Source organism: Theropithecus gelada, chromosome 15 (assembly GCF_003255815.1).
Source record: "Theropithecus gelada isolate Dixy chromosome 15, Tgel_1.0, whole genome shotgun sequence".
Classification (NCBI taxonomy): domain Eukaryota; kingdom Metazoa; phylum Chordata; class Mammalia; order Primates; family Cercopithecidae; genus Theropithecus; species Theropithecus gelada.
The window spans coordinates 74,369,764-74,387,540 of record NC_037683.1 but is presented as its reverse complement, the minus strand read 5'-3'; the positions used below and the strand labels follow the sequence as shown (position 1 = coordinate 74,387,540).

General features: G+C 41.6%; 1 pseudogene across 1 annotated transcript; it reads right to left on the bottom strand.

Annotated features, from left to right (window-relative positions):
* Positions 1 to 14,376: 14,376 nt before the first annotated feature.
* LOC112608092 lies at positions 14,377 to 16,008 on the bottom strand (annotated as a pseudogene). Its single transcript, XR_003115940.1, has 2 exons — positions 14,898 to 16,008; positions 14,377 to 14,632 (listed from the first exon to the last, which is right to left on the bottom strand). The product of XR_003115940.1 is annotated as a ubiquinone biosynthesis protein COQ9, mitochondrial pseudogene (transcript).
* Between the last annotated feature and the right edge of the window lie 1,769 nt (positions 16,009 to 17,777).

The following is a 17,777-nucleotide window of genomic DNA, read 5'->3' as shown; positions in this document are numbered from 1 at the left end:
GTGCAAATAATTATGTCTGCAGAGTAGTTCAAAGTTCGGTTATAAATTAGTTGCCATAAATACACTTAGTTAAATTTTCTGCAGCAGTGATCTCTCCTCACCATGCTCTCTTCATTCCTCATCTCTCGTTCTTTTTATTCTTCTTTTAATGGTTCTATATATGCTAAGAGGGTTCGCTTTTTCCTTAGAGGCCAATGCAGACCTTTCTGGGAGCAAGAATATGTAAGTATTAAAAAAAAAAAAAAAAAGCAGGAGTGGGGTGGGGGGCGGAAACAAAGTAGGAAGGGAAGAAGAAAAGGAGAAAGCAAGGTAACTGTAGGTAGATAGATTGGTTCAGTCTGTTTGGCTCGCTGTGGTCCTGAAGCCTGAAGTTGAGTGAATGTTTCAACTTAAAATCAGCTGCGATTTTCCCGAGAAACTTGTTGGAAGAGAGGCTTTGGGGCCTCATCCAAAGGATTTGCGCTTTCATCCTGGCCAATCCCTCTCCGTCAGCCAGCGCTTACACCCAGTCAGCCACTGTATTTTTCTGTTGTCCTTTTCCTGGGCCTGTCCATCCTAGTCAGCCCTGAGCTAGGCTTAACAATTCCCGCTCCCCAACTTCTTGATGGATGGGCTGAGAGATTGGTATCAATTTAGACTTGAAGAAAGCCTTAAATACAGACTAATATATGAGATCAGGTGTTAGCTGTGTGAAGGTGAATGCTCCCTCCTCAGTCAGGGGGCCTCTCTTATTTTGTTCTTCAAGTGGAATGTCCACCCTTTTTCCAATAGAAAGGAACAACAACTGGGTGGCTTTATTGTAAGACCGTGAACTCTGAGTCTTTCTCAAACTCAAGACAAGTTGAGTGTGAAAGGAAAGGTGAAAGCTTTTTTTCCTTTATATGAATATATAACTCATTCTAAAGTTTGTAGATTTTGTAATCATTTCAATGACTTTTTCTCAGTGAAATACCGAACGGATGGACTTTGGCAGGAAGAGAACCAGGGCGGCAGATTTTTCTGGCTGCCAGCATCAGGCCTCTTAATGATGGAAAATGGATTGGGAGAAGGAATATCAATACACAAATGCTGAATCTAATATAGAAACTGGAGCAAGTTGCCAGAGAGTTCTGGGTTGTATACTCTTGGAAGGAAGCAGCCAAGCCCTGAGGGGCCTCCTAAAGGAAGAGTCAGAAATAGAAGCAGACAGGCTTGCTGTTGGAAGGCTTGTAGTTCTTTGGGGAATGCTAGAAGCAGCGGGGTGACCTATTTTTTTCCTTTCTGTTTCAGGTCTTTTGATTAGGGTCCTGAAGTTTGTGTTCTAAATCTACTTGCCATTTGATTGTGAGTGTGTGCGTGTGTGTGTGTGTATAAGAGAAACATTTGTCTCTATACTTCCCTAATGGCTATGTTTCACATTTTCACTTTGCCTTTAGGATACTATGTGCTTTGTAGGTGGTACTTCCATTTTCAAAGTCCTTCTTTTCTTGCCAGTCATGCTTTCAGAGGGAGGCTGACAAAGAGGGTCTTTGGCTATTAAGAGTGTGTTTTGGCTGATGGTCTTCGCTGATGAATTTGATTATGTGTGTCTGTGTGTACATATGTATATGCATGTATGTATTTACATCTCTAATTACATAATACATATATAATAGTCATTGCTATTGTTAAAATTAAGGTCTATTTATGTTTTGCGTCATTGTGAAATGAAAAATGGTGACTGCACGATGACTTGATCTTGATCACTGCATGTCCTATTTTTCTGCCTGTGGGCTCCATCATGATTAGATTCCCCTGTAGCTGTATGATGCCCATCTTACATGAATGTGTGAAATAAGCTTCCCTGAGAGCAGTTTCTAATGAGGAGATGACATTGAGTAGTAACAATGCCTTCCATGTGAATAGCATTTTATAATTTACAGACAATGCTCAGTTTTCACTTATTCTCACTGTTAAGAATGGATGTTTCTGGAGGCCCCTTCTATCTTTCTCTGGAGTCAAAGAAGTGCTCCAGGAGTCATTGTGGTTCCTGGAAGGTCTTCTGTTCTCAGAAGGGAACTTCATTGCTTTTAACTCCACAAAGTTGCTGCAAAATTTGAGCCTTTGCCCATTGGTTGGTATTTTCCTTTGTTAGAACAGGCTAAGAAACCCTTACAGTAGCCCTTTCCACCATAATCATGGTGAAAGTTCTCTGCCCTCTCAGGACTTAGAAGATAGACTCAGAGAAGGTCAACGTTTTGGGAAGAAGGGCAAGAATTACGTTCTTAGTTTTTTTCAAGATAAAAATGATCTCATGTCTTTCCTACCATAACTCTGAAAAGGTAAATGTGGTCCTTGATGTGAAATTCCCTAAAGATAAATCTTAACTTCAGAGGATAATGACTAAAAGCTACGGTTCTATAAGGCTTGGGCTACACGAAGCAAAAGTATCCAAGTCACCTGCATTATGTGGGTTCAGACAACAGTGCCAGATGCTATAGTTCTGGCCTTTACACACACAAAGCACCTGAGAGAGAGTGGAAATCAGATTTCTTAAGAGTTGGGCCTGAATTTTCAAGTATCTTTTTGACATTGTCATATGGATGAAGGAAGGAATCTTATGTTCATCTCAAATTGAAATTTTCTCTCAAAGTTGCTTCTCTGTTATGGTCTGAATATTTGTGTTCCCAAAATTTGTATGTTGAAATCTAATCCCCAGTGTGAGGGCATATGAAGGTGGGGCTTTTGATAGTCGATTAGGTCACAAGAGTGGGATGTTTGTAATGGAATTACTGCCCTTGTAAAAGAGTCCCCAGAGAGATTCCCTCACCCCTTCCTACATGCGAGGTTACAGTGAGAAGGTGGCTATCTGTGAGGAAGTGGGTCCTCACCAGACACCTTGATCTTGTATTCCACACAGCCAGGATCAAGGTGTCTTGGCATTCCATTCACAGCCTCCAGAATTGTGAGAAATAAATTTCTATCATTTGTAAGCCACCCAGTTGATGGTATTTTGTTACAGCAGCCCTGTAGGACTAAGACTCACATTGCTGTAGCCCAGTTAATGGTATCACTATCTACAGAGTGACCAATATAGAAACCACAGATTCACCTCTGCCGCTTTTCTTTTTTTCTAATACTTTCCAAACCCAACTTCAATTTCACCCCAGCCGTAAAGTTTTCCACTAATAAATCAAGACATTTTTATACCTCTGTTAACAAATTTGTTAACAAATCTGCCTTGTAGGCCTTAATATCTCCTTCCCTAATTACTGTCTTTCTTCCACTAGAGCTCCTTTGGGGCAAGTATTAATGCCTTCTTCACCTTTTATATTTTTCTGCCTCCAAGTACCAAATACTTGCATATGGTACAGACTCGGAATATTTGGCGAAATTTAACCACTTACACCCCTCATATCCTAGTCTCTATTCCCCCTATGATCTTTTGACATTTATGCTATTTCTTGATTAAGGGGTTGTAGGACTTTCTGATGTTCTAGAAGCAGATATTAAGTGAAATATCTCATGGCATGTTGACTGCAGTTAATAGTGTGTATATTTTTAAATCGCTGAAATAATAGATGTTTAACATTGTTACCACGAAAAAAAAATCGTTGGTGAGGTGCTTATTAGGTTAATTAGCTAATTTAATCTTTCTACCATTGCAGAAACATACATAGATTAAAACATCATATTGTACTCCATAAATATGATTGTTACCTCTCAATTAGGAAACAAATGTAAAAAATACACAAAATAATTTCAACTATTCTCAGTGTGATCTTGGTAGCATTCTCAAATTGTCCTCATTGTTAATCCAAATTCTCAAAATGGAGCTGTTTTCCATGGAGTTAGGTTGTGGGGATTTTCTCATAATGCCACCTTCACACTGCTGCCTGTTGCATAAGTCTCTCACTTTCTTCTTGATGTTTGGAAAGCATATAGTGAAGTGAGGAGAGAGACAGGGAGGTTATGACTGGTTAGTTGTAGCAATCATACACTGATAACCTGAAAGGTTTTGCAGGGCTTACTAGCTTTGCCTTTTAGGAGACAGCTTCCCTTACATGCCACCTTCTTCAATAACCTTTGGCTCTCTTGTAGACACAGGTTTAAGGAATCATACTGTTGATTCTTAAAGCTATTTAAACAAGATGGCCTTGTGGATGCTGAAGATCCTGCTAAATGTGCCACTTTTGATCTCAGCTCAGCTGGGAAATCTCTGCTTTTGTACAAACTTGGGAAAAATCAATACAAGTGGCTGTGAGATACTGAAATTAATCCCCCCTCACCCCTTTCTTTTCCTTACATGCCATCTGATTGCTGCTGAGATAAAAATGGGGCTGTTTGGTTTCATGGAATATTTTACAGTACTAGGGACAATGGAAATCATTGTTCTCTTTTGGAGAAAAGTGAATGCTAATTCCTGAGTTATTCAGATAATGAAGGCAAAAGCTTAGTTTCTGAAAGACCTAAGGGTTGTATGGTTTGAGAAAAAGGATCCCATGGAGGGTATTTGTTGTGACATCTCTCCAACCTCCCTGAAATGTGAGGAGCAAGAGGGAGAGAGTTATGGGTTTCTCACGAACTAATGAGACTCTCTACGCACTGACCTCTAATACAACTCATTGAAAGTATCCCTTTTCACAGCATGTTTACACAGTGACTATTTGGCTGTTAAGCAAATACAGTATTTAACAGGCCCGGAGTGGTCTGCTTACATGAGAGCCTGTAATAATCAGAAGGGGAGACCATGCCAGAATATTAAAAAATTAATACGTGGCTTAGACAAGCAATGATCCTTGAAGAGAACAACAGTTTATGGAAGACAAGACAAACGCCACCTGCCACAGTGACTCCAGGGGAAGATCCAGGCTGTAGTCTCCTCTGGAGCAAAAGCAGTTTTCCAGTATCTTGAACAGCCAGCTGAGGTGGAACGCTGGAAAAATGAGTCAACTATCTGGTTGTTCCCTGGGTGGTCATCTTCCACATCACTGGGGAAGACACTGTGCAACTTATAACAGCTGCTATTTTCACACCAGCAAGTTTACTCCCAGTTTCTGTGGCACCCTATAGATCTGTGTGGAACCTTAGAAGGCTCTGTGAGCATCATATTTGTCATTTATTGTGTGCTTATTGTATACCAGGCCATGTATTCAAGTGCCTTATGTCATTTTAAGTGATATTATGTCATACAATTCCAATGAGAGGTGTGTGCGTGTTTGGAATTTCCATTTTATAGAAATGGTAGCCCAGAGAGGACAAGTGACTTGTTCAAGGTCACACAGCTTTTAAATGATGAAACTAAGATTCAAACATGATTCTTTCTGTTCCAAAGCCATTGAATTAGAATACTCACTATACTGTGATCGGAGGAATCACATATAGTTGCTGGACAGCCAACTTTTTATAAGCAAATCATTGTGGGGGCACAAACCTGATAAAGAATGTCAGCTTTGGTGATCCCCCAGGGATGGAAGCCCTTATAAGATGACATGGATCTCCCTGATCTTTGCCACTGCCACAGTGTCCACAGAAAAGCAGATATTTGAGACAGTATTTGTTGATTTGAGATGTTTGATTTCTAAACCTAATCCTAGTATGATACAACTTAGATGAAACAGTGAAAATTTATAACATATCACCATTCTAAAGCTGGGGATAATCATGAGGGAGCAAAAATACTTACATATAAATACTCCCAGGTAAGACACCTTTCTGTTACTTAATTCAGATCCTTGACTTCATTTTACCAATGGGGTATGGGTGATGTGTAGAGACACACAACTGGATTCCCAAATACAGCTCCAAAAGAGAACTGGAGAGTGACAGGGAAAGGTAATCTGGAGCTTTGGGGCCAGGGAGAGCAGATTTGGTGCAGCTGGGATGATGAATAGATCAGCGCTGTGGAGAGGAAAAGAGAATCCATTAGATATTAGTTGTGTCATAACCGTTTAAGCTTTTTCAGAGCTGAGTTTTGTTTTCTGAGGAATGTGGCCCTTTTAGAATTTTCCCATGAGGCATCCAGATTATTTGGATTATTGAAAAAAATGCTACACCACCATGTGCACAGCATTTTACAGTTGAGAAAGCTTGATCCTCACAATAACACCATGATGTAGGAGGAGAGCTATAATCAAGCTCATTTCACAGATGAATTCATGGAGGTTTAGAGGGTTTTCTTCAATCACACAGCTTTTAAAAAGCCACAGCAGCATAAGAACACTAGAACACCTTAAAGATACGGCATATTGGGTCAATCTAATGGTTTACCCCCACCAAATATTTCATTTTAACTCTTCAGAGCCAGAGAGATTTTGTAAAGGAGGTGGCAGCTGCCTCTGTTAACATCAAAAATTGGGAATTCATCCCAACACTCTGAACCTCTCTCTGGCAACTGGCAAAAGATTGGGCATTTGAAATTTTTTCAAACCCTTCTTGAAACTATTTACATTTCTTGGCTTGTTCAACTTGTGGAGAGTAACAAGTTCCACATGTTTACCACCTGCTGTGTGAAGGAGTACTTCCTTTGGTTATTATTCTAAATGACTGCTTTCCAGGCCTAAGTGCTCCCCTACTCAAATTCCCTTCTCAACTGGTTATCGTCCCCAGGAAGCAATGTCTGTCTGGCTCACAGCCTCTGGCCTGCACACTTCTGCTGCTGTGGAGGTGCGCCTGATGGTTGTATCTTCAGCATCACAGCATGAGGAAGTATGGGGGATTGCTTTTAGGGTGCAAACACTGCCTATGTGCTGGAAAAAAATAAATTGGAATCCAGGCTTTTCTCCCAAATGCTCTGATAGCTTGAAAACTGAAGCAAAGATTGCCATTATGAAACTTTTGCCTTTCTCGTGGCTATGTCCTTTTGAAAACCTTCACTGTCCTAAGGAATTCCACGCTAGTCCAAATGAAAGAACTGCAAAATCATACTTGCATGAATGTACTATTCTGGTTTGAATCCTTTCTAGTGACTGACCTTGCTAATGTGAACATGTTCATATGGTTAAGATTAATGAGTCAATTATTTTTATACAAGCTATCCCTCATGTAGGCTGTTTTCCTTGACTTGACTATGTTAATTAATAAAAAGCATTCAATCCTCTTTATTGGAGTTTGTGGTTAATCAGGTGCAATTATCAATAAAAGTATGGTGAATGTCTGTGTGCTCAGGCACCACTAATGAAAATAGGATATATTTAGCTATGAAGAGAAATCTTAAAGTTCCTCTTCGGTGAGTGTTTCCAGAAAGAAATAAGGCTATAGATCTTGGAAGGCAGAAGCTGCCATTATAAATATAGTTGTGTTTTTAATTAAATAAATACTGAAACAAATGTGATTGAATATGAGATAATCCATTCATGTGGATATTATTTCATGCCATGCTTTAATTAATGCTTCCTGGGGCTTGGCCTGGCTCTTGCTAGTTGGAGAGTGGAGTAGGCAAATATATCTGCTATAAACACACAAAGGCTTGCATGCAATCAGTCTACCTGCACTAGAGCTCCAAAATGACAGCATTACTTTAGGAAAGTCCAAAATTAAAAAAAAAAACAAACTCAAAGTTACAGAAAAATTTAGGGGACAATTGTTTACATCAATGTGTTTTTGATTGTTGTATTGTAGAAAGTTGTAAAGGAACGAACACACATAAAGCAGTTTGCTCCTGGTGCGGTGGCTCATGCCTGTAATTCCCAACACTTTGGGAGGTTGAGGTGGGGTGGATCACCTGAGGTCAGGAGTTAGAGACCAACCTGGCCAACATGGTGAAACCCCATGTCTACTAAAAATGGAAAAGTAGCCAGACATGGTGGTGGGTGCCTGTAATCCCAGCTATTTGGGAGGCTGAGGCTGGAGAATCACTTGAATCTGGGAGGCAGAGGTTGCAGTGAACCATGATTGTGTCACTGCACTCTAGCCTAGGTGACAGAGTGAGATTCCATCTCAAAAAAAAAAAAAAAGTGCTTAGTAACTGGCATACTGCAAATAGTTACAATGTTATTATCTTCATTATTCTTACTAATGTTCCTTTAAACACGGCCTATCTTAGAACTCTTAATATCTAATTTGGTCATTATCATTTGTCAGGGATACAACTTTTATATGAAAACCAAGGTTAAGGACAGTTTCATTTTTAGACTGAGACGGTTAAAACAAGAGTTTCAAGACCTCCCTTTAAAAAACAAGTTGAATTGATGACTTCCTGGACTTGTGAGCTTAGTGAATGGTCTGTTTGCCTTAGTCTAGGTCAAAATATTAGAGACTTCTAAATGAGTTTTTCAGACCTTGAGTATTTACAAATTTTGAAATGTCATTTTCAATAGTATTTCTACAACGAGGCTGTTCCTACATAAATGCAAAGTAATTAACTGCCCTCGAATTTTTACACCTGCCTGCTGCCATTGAAATTATCTTAATTAAGGACAATGATTCATTGCTCAGGTAGAGCTAAGTCATGGCACTGTTCTGGAAACAAGATATTTAAATTATTCGGAGATGTAAATGACTGCTACTAGGACCTTTCCTGGCTGTACTTTGATGGGAAAGGAAAAGAGAGGACGATAAGAAGCCAAAAAGGAATTTGGGAAGCTGATGACAAACCTCACGAACTTTATAAGACCTGTTCACAATATCTCCAGAGAGGCAGCAATGCCAAAGAGAATGGAAAGCTTCCTGTGACTTTGCTTCTTCAACAGGTATTCACTGAGGACCACTCTGGGCCAGGGAGGGTGCCAAGTGCTGGAACTATAACAATAAAGAATTGGTGAAGTTCCTGCCCTCAAGGAGCTTATAGTTTATCAGAGGTGGATGGGATGGACATCTAAGCAAATGAACACATAAGGTAGAGCAGTGCGAAGCACAGCAGGGCTCCGTGGGAAGAACTGATTTTACATGGTGCCAGAGTGGTGTGCTGCAGTCAGCTTGCACCAGCTTGTGAGAGTTGACTGTGCACATGTCTTCCCAAGTATGTGTTCAGCGATATCATGGTGTTAGCTTAAAAGCAGCCGTGAGGAGACTATAGGACAGAAATTGGCAAACACTACTACTGAGGGCTTTTCTTCCCCCCAGAGAACCAGCCGTGAGACTTTCACTAGCCTAGTCCTGCCTGGAGTGGGGAAAGACTGTAGAAGAAGAAGTGGTATAAAGAAAGGTGTTATAGAGAAAGGTAGTATTGGGCTGAGTCTTGCAAAGCAGTTAGAGAAAATAGCCACTGTTGGATTTTTTAGGAGAGGAATTTGAAGGTTTTAAAATTTTTTTTGCAAAGAGGGTAGGATTTTTTTTTTTTTTCTGAAAAGATGGGGAACAGTGGAACTTGCTTCAGATATTTCTAATGATTTTATACTCTAGCCAATGTTTTAATCATCTGTTTTCTGAGGTCAGACTCTGGGTTTTATTTATTTTTGTATATATACATCCTTAAACATGATGAACACATAATGAGTGTTTATTGTATAAATGGATAATGTTGATATTCCTCATACCTCTTCAATTACCTATCTAGATGAAGTCAACCATTTTCATGAACCATTTGCCAAGCATTGTGCTAGGCAATCTATAACTTTATATATACATTCTGCAGAAAAAACTAACATGGAGAGGGTAAAGAATTTGTTCAAGGTCGTAGAGCTCATAGCAGTAGAAGCAATATTCAAACCACTTTGGTTCCAAACCTCACAATTTTTCAACTGTTCCATATTTCCTTTCAAATCGGGGCCATTTTTTACATGGGAATGAGGAGTGAGTAGAGACACTAAGTATTCTGGGAGTGAGAGATCATCAGGGGCTGGGTAGATGGTCTTTAGCTTGGGAATTACTGGTTTAGGTGACAGTACATTCTCTCTACTAGATTCCTTTGGTGACATTTACGTTGGCACCCTGTCGGATCTATGATAACCTTTTCTATCAACTCCTAATCTGAAATGCAGTTTGACACACTTATGCAGTACAGCAGAAAGCTGAAAAATGAGTTTGGATTTCTTTTCCTATCCCACCCTCAATTCAGTTACCACAAAAAGATCTATCAGATCAAAACACTTTATCTCCCTATCTCCAGGAAAAATGTCAAACAAAAATATTTGGAGATAATCTTGGATGTGGTGCATGAGTACTGCATCCAAAGACCAAATTTGACAGGTGTGGTTTAGGATTACCTATAAGTCAAAAATGGAATACAGTAGACGCCATTTCTTTGAAGTTTTGTTTTCTGCAGTTTGTTAGCTGTGATCAACTGCAGTCCAAGATTATGAAATGAAAAAATCCAGAAATAAAAAATATGTAAGTTTTAAATTGCACGCCATTCTGAGTAGAGTGGTGAAATCTCCTGCCATTCCACTTTGTCCTACCCAGGGCGTGAATCATTCCTTTGTCTGGCATCATCTACCCTGTATAGGCTATTGCCCATTAGTCACTTAGCAGCCATCTTGGTTATCACGTTGACTGTTGGGATATCTCACTGTTTGTGTTCTAGTAATCCTTGTTTTACTTAATGACCCCAAAGCACAAGAGTATTTAAGCTGGCATATTGTTACTGTATTTTATATGTTGTGCTAATCTTTTACTGTGCCCAATTTATAAATTAGACTTTATCCTAGGTATGGATATGGGGAAAAATGTAGTATAGATAGGGTGCTTTCTGTAGTTTCAAGCATCCACTGGCCATCTTAGAATGTATCTCCCTGGATAAGGGGGTTCTACTGAATTAAATGTTGGCACTTTAACAACTTGCTTCATGCTACTTAACTCTTATTATGACCTCTGAGTGAGACTGTGCCCTATATTGATTTCCATTCTTCAGACTAAGACATTAGCTTTTTCTTCTCAAATAATAATGAAATGACTTATCCTTCTTGTGTCCTCAACCCAAAATTCTCACCATGGTGGAGAATACAGAAGTAAATCTGCACATACGTAAATTTTTTTCAAGTGAGAGATACAAACCCTGCTGGAGAAGGGTTTATATTTAGACACTGCCATTTTATAAATACCTGTAGGTGGAAGACCACCTGGGTATTACCAGGTCACCAGTAATTAAAGGAGGAGTGATAAGATCCCCTTATGTTACCCTGCACTAATAGAGTTCTTGGCTGGAAACAACCAAAGCCTACTCTGGTCAATTTAAGGGAAAAATGAATTTCTTAGAAAGTAATGGGGTAGCTCGTGAAATTGAGGAAGGTTGAACAACAGGTTTAGGAAGTAATCGAGGGAGGCAGGGCATGGATGAGGCAGAGTCCCAGGAGAGTTCTGCTGAGGACACACTCATTGCCAGCTGGAGACCCCACCCCTGCTGGCCCTGGCCAGCAGACTCTCCCCATGCTGCTGGGCTCTGCTTGCCTTGGACATTTGCTGCCCTGCCTCTGGGTCCTCTGCTGCACCAAAGCTACCATGAAAAATCTCTGACCGATTCCACATCCTTCCCTCAAAGATCTGTGGTCTGGGTGGGAGCATCTGAGTGGCTACGCTGTCACAGGGCCACACTCTGCCTTCTTGGGAGGAGGGAGAAGGGACCATCTGTCTTTTTCTGACTCCCCCAGTAGGAAGTGAACTCGGTCTCCTACCGTTTCTGTGATTTGCCCAAATCCGGAGGGGCGTTTAGATACTGAGCAGAACTAAGTGATGGATGTTTCCTCTAGACACCTAGTTTTAGCATAGAAATGTGCCTAAAGGAAGCTGACATAGCCTCATTTGAATGGAACACTGTTCAAACAATGCATGCTGTTACACTAATGTCAATGATTCTAATTATGACATTTATGTTTCAAAATACATGGCCCTCCTGAACCTGTTATTTACACAAAGTGAATTTGTCCATGGTCTGGGTTTGTCTGACTCCAGCGAGAATGCTCACATGCCAGCTGACTTCTTTCTCACTGTGTGGCGTGGCTATGCAATTCAGAAGACGTAAAGAGGTTTTCCCTGGCTTTCAGCCTCCCTATCTATTTTGATCATGGAGGTTAATAATGCTGAAAAGCACTCAGAGTATATAAGGCCGCTGAGGAAATGAGAGCTCTATGTTTTATGGCTGAGACATGACTGGTAATGTATCTGCCAGGAAAGTCGCCATTCAGAATGCAGCAATGAATACTAGATTCCATCAATCCTTAGCCATTTCTCCCTTCCCCCACCCTACGTGTCATCTTGCTTCTCACATGGGAAGGGACCACTTGGAGCTGAGATCTGAGCACGCTGGTAGTTTTTCTCTGTAGGACTCTGCCAGGGATGGGCAGTGGCTTACCACCCTGGCTGTACATTGGAATCACCTGGGAACTTTTAAAAATCCCAGTGCCCAGGTCACACATGAAACCAATTAAATTAGACACTCGGGGAGGAACCCGGGTGTCAGTATTTTTGAAAGCTGCCCAGATGGTTCCAATGTGCATGCAAGATTGAGAATCACTGTAGCTCAAGCCCCTAAACTCTACATGAACCAGCCTTGCCTCAGAACAAGCAGGCAGTAGAAATGGGAACTTTCCACTACCCCCTCCCCCAGTCCTTTTTTTTTTTTTTTGCAGGATTTAAGCGGTTATTCCTGAGACAAGTGTTATGTGGTACAACAAACATGGGCTTGAATTCCAGTTTTCTAGCTGCGAGTCCTAGGGAGGTTACTTTAGCACTCTGGCCTTCAGCTTCCTCACCTGTAGTAAATTCTGCCTTAAAGTGTTGGGAGGATTCAGGAAGCAATTTTACTTCAGTTTCTTAGTGCAGTACCTGTTCCATAGTAAGGGTTTAATAAATCCCAGCCAGTCTTACTGTTGTGCCGCCCTTAGAGCTTTCAGAGCATGTTTGTATCTACTGTTTCACTAGATTCTCCCCCACAATCCTTTGCCATAAGCTAGTTTGGAATTTATCATTCCATTTTAGAGGTGAAGATGCTAACATCCAGAAAGGGTGAATATTCTTCCCTGGGCGCACAGAACTTCTCACTTGGACATTGTCTCAATGAAGAGGTAAGCAGGGAAGTTTCTTTTCTTTTCTGCTGCTGACTTGGCCAGGCTTAGGGGCCTCTGATCTTCAATATACTACCTGCTTCATGTCCAGAATCCAAGCAGCAAGTGTCCAAGGAGATCAAGGAACTGGCCAAAATGTCACAAGGGACAACTTGATTGTCAGCTCCCTCAGCCTCTACTTTGTTTCCACCTTTCCAATCCTTACCCTGGTCAAAGTCTGCTTTCAGGGAAAGTATCTGATATCAGTCATTCACACTTTAGTATGAAGTTAGATGGTATAACATTAGAGTGCAAAGAAATCAAATCCATCCACTCATTTGGAAGGTGAGAAAGTCCAGGTCCAAAGAGGAAAATTACTTAGCATAAATTCACTCAGCGAATTAATGCCAGAGCAGGAGTTATTCTGATTCTCTTCATCCAGTGCTCTTTTCAAATCAGTTTTCTCAGGGACATTCTCATTTGTTGACTTCTCTCCAATTGTGGACAGATATTTCTCTATTTGAAGGAATTTCTAAAGAAAGATGTACTAAAAGGACTGAGATTTTTCTTAGTGTTTCTGAACCTTTTTAACTTCAAGAGGACACAGATGGGCTACATGCATTACTTGTTCTGGTTATTCATTGTTATATAACAAACTGCCCCAAACCCACAGCTTACTTCCAATAACCTATTTCTCTCATGAATCTGGGGGTTGACTGATGAAGCAGCTGTCTCTCCCTCTCTCTCTCAGGAGGTAGCTAAACTACCTCCGGTTAGCTAAACTGCTTCCATGGAATCCAAAGGATCCCAGAATGATTGTTGCAAGAGAAACTATTGGAAACTGCATACCCCTTGCTAACATAGATTTGGACATCATGCAGCATTACTTCCCCCATGTTCTATTCATTGAGAAAGCTGCAGGTTCAAGGGGGAGGGTCATAGCCTCTATCTAGTAATGGAAGGAGTGTCAAATTTTCAGATATGTTTTGTTTTATTTTATTTTATTTTTTTTCTGTGTTTTGAAATACTTTATTATTTTTAATACTTTTTGTTCTAGGGTACATGTGCACAACGTGCAGGTTTGTTACATATGTATACATGTGCCATGTTGTTGTGCTGCACCCATTAACTCGTCATTTACATTAGGTATATCTCCTAATGCTATCTCTCTCCCACTCCCCCCACCCCACAATAGGCCCTGGTGTATGATGTTCCCCTTCCTGTGTCCAAGTGTTCTGATTGTTCAATTCCCACCTATGAGTGAGAACATGCAGTGTTTGGTTTTCTGTTCTTGTGATAGTTTGCTGAGAATGATGGTTTCCAGCTGCATCCATGTCCCTACAAAGGACATGAACTCATCCATTTTTATGACTGCATAGTATTCCATGGTGTATATGTGCCACATTTTGTTAATCCAGTCTGCCATTGATGGACATTTGGGTTGGTTCCAAGTCTTTGCTATTGTGACTACTGCAGCAATAAACGTATGTGTACATCTGTCTTTTTTTTTTTTCTACTTCAAACATATTTATTATTTTTAGACTCAAAATACACTAATCCTGTGATGCATGCTGGTGTCATATGACACCAGGCCTGGGATCACACCTCTGTCCAGCAGGCACTTGTCTCAGGTGAGGCAGTTTTCTGAGGGATTTCCCAGGAGTAGCATCTCAGGACACCTGAGAGGGAAGGGGGTGCAAGGAACACCTCTGTGTGCACACGCCTGTGCTGTGCTGGGGATGAGCTGTCACCTTGAGGTGGCATGAGGCATGCGTCACCTTGACTCTGGCTTGGGAGCCCCAAGGTTAATGGAAGGTTAAGACATGATCAAGGTGCCCATGAGATCGTGACAGGGACATGCTGGGTTTCTGTGGCTTGAGTGCTTGGATGAACATCTCATTTTCCAATCACACAATTGCAGTGCAGAAAGGCATCAGGAGGCTTGGTGTCTGGTATTAGGAACTGAAGAAGCGGCCCAATCCCTGACCAGAACGGTAGCATCAAATGCCTTGTGGTTTCCAGGTGGCTGTGGTAGTGTCTCAGGAGTCCTTTAGTGTGTTCTCATGAACACCAGGTTACACGGATGGCACCTCATACTTTTCAAAGCTCTTTCAATCTGTCCACTCATTCTCTTCTAGGCATTGTAGCTTACACCCTTTCCTCTCACCGACGCTGGTTTAGACCTGTCAAGTTCTTGAGCGTCACCGCTGCACCCATGAGTCCTTGCACCAGTGCCTCTCCTGTGGACTTTACCTGCTTGGCAGTGTGGCCCATGTTCATTGCATCATTAATCCGGTTTTCCAGGAAGCGCCAAGTGTCCTCAAAGTCTGGAGAGGAGTCCTGCATCATCACCAGCTCTGTCGTGTTGTAGATGCCAGTCAGCATGGCTCGGCGGGTGTACCAGTTAAAATCAGTGGACTAGTCCCCAGCGTAATGCCACATGTCATCCACCGTGCTGGTGAGCAGGCTCAGGCTGGATGGGATGTTGTGAGGGAGCATGAGGACGCTGAGGGCCCGGGGCCAGTGCTCAATGTATGGGATCAGCATTCTCAGTCTGGTTTCCACTGCATCCCTCAGGAACTGGTCTGTCTTCTTCTTCTCTGCCTGGCCCAACTGTACCAGCTTCTGCTCCTCTTCCAGCACGCGTGTGAGCCGGGCATTGCACTCGGTCACAAAATGCAGTATTAGTTCACTGCCATCCTTCCCAAACATGCTGGCTGCTGCACTGGAGAGACCTAGAGACTGGGCTCCTTCTGCAATCGACTCTGCTGTCCACCCGTGGGTGGGCACGAACTCCAGGGCTGCCGTCAGGATGCGGTCCTGCAGCTGCTCCTCACTTTCATAGCCCTCCTCCCCGCCCTGGTCTGTATACCTGGGGGGTGGATGAGAAGACTCTGGATCAGGTTTTTCTGCCCCCTGTGTCTCAGAATGCTGCTGAGATAATGAAGGGGGAGGCTGCTGCTTCTGCTCATCTGAAGACCTTAGCCCCACAGCTGAAGCATGGAAGGCACGTGGCACCAGGGCTGGTCGGCAACGGGTCACAGGCAGGCACCGCAACTGCAGGAGCTTCCAGCCCGCCCGGCCAAGTGCACCAGACACGGCTGCTGCCGTCGCCATTTTGGAAGCAGGCACGTCGCCCGGCATCTGTCTTTATAGCAGCATGATTTATAATCCTTTGGGAATATACCCAGTAACGGGATGGCTGGGTCAAATGGTATTTCTAGTTCTAGATCCTTGAGGAATCACCACACTGTCTTCCACAGTGGTTGAACTAGTTTACAGTCCCATCAACAGTGTAAAAGTGTTCCTATTTCTCCACATCCTCTCCAGCACCTGTTGTTTCCCGACTTTTTAATGATTGCCATTCTAACTGGTGTGAGATGGTATCTCATTGTGGTTTTGATTTGCATTTCTCTGATGGCTAGTGATGATGAGCATTTTTTCATGTGTCTGTTGGCTGTATGAATGTCTTCTTTTGAGAAATGTCTTTTCATATCCTTTGCCCACTTTTTGATGGGGTTGTATTTTTCTTGTAAATTTGATTGAGTTCTTTGTAGGTTCTGGATATTAGCCCTTTGTCAGATGAGTAGATTGCAAAAATTTTCTCCCATTGTGTAGGTTGCCTGTTCACTCTGATGGTAGTTTCTTTTGCTGTGCAGAAGCTCTTTAATTTTATTAGATCCCATTTGTCAATTTTGGCTTTTGTTGCCATTGCTTTTGGTGTTTTAGACACGAAGTCCTTGCCCATGCCTATGTCCTGAATGGTATTGCCTAGGTTTTCTTCTAGGGTTTTTATGGTTTTAGGTCTAACATTTAAGTGTCTAATCCATTTTGAATTAAATTTTGTATAAGGTGTAAGGAAGGGATCCAGTTTCATCTTTCTACATATAGCTAGCCAGTTTTTCCAGCACCGTTTATTAAATAGGGAATTCTTTCCCCATTTCTTGTTTTTGTCAGGTTTGTCAAGATCAGATGGTTGTAGATGTGTAGTATTATTTCTGAGGGCTCTGTTCTGTTCCGTTGGTCTATATCTCTGTTTTGGTACCAGTACCATGATGTTTTTGTTACTGTAGCCTTGTAGTAGAGTTTGGAATCAGGTAGTGTGATGCCTCCAGCTTTGTTCTTTTGGCTTAGGATTGTCTTGGCAATGCGGGCTCTTTTTTGGTTCCATATGAACTTTAAAGTAGTTTTTTCCAATTCTGTGAAGAAAGTCATTGGTAGCTTAATGGGGATGGCATTGAATCTATAAATTACCTTGGGCAGTATAGTCATTTTCACAATATTGATTCTTCCTATCCATGAAAGAGCATGGAATGTTCTTTCATTTGTTTGTGTCCTCTTTTATTTCACTGAGCAGTGGTTTGTAGTTCTCCTTGAAGAGGTCCTTTACATCCCTTGTAAGTTGGATTCCTAGGTCTTTTATTCTCTTTGAAGCAATTGTGAATGGGACTTCACTCATGACTTGGCTCTCTGTTTGTCTGTTTTTGGTGTATAAGAATGCTTGTGATTTTTGCACATTGATTTTGTATCCTGAGACTTTGCTGAAGTTGCTTATCAGCTGAAGGAGATTTTGGGCTGAGATGATGGGGTTTTCTAAATATACAATTATGTCATCTGCAAACACGGACAATTTGACTTCCTCTTCTCCTAATTGAATACCCTTTATTTCTTTCTCCTGCCTGATTGCCCTGGCCAGAACTTCCAACACTGTGTTGAACAGGAGTGGTGAGAGAGGGCATCCCTGTCTTGTGCCAGTTTTCAAAGGGAATGCTTCCAGTTTTTGCCCATTCAGTATGATATTAGCTGTGGGTTTGTCATAAATAGCTCTTATTATTTTGAGATACGTTCCGTCAATACCAAATTTATTGAGAGTTTTTAGCATGAAGGGCTGTTGAATTTTGT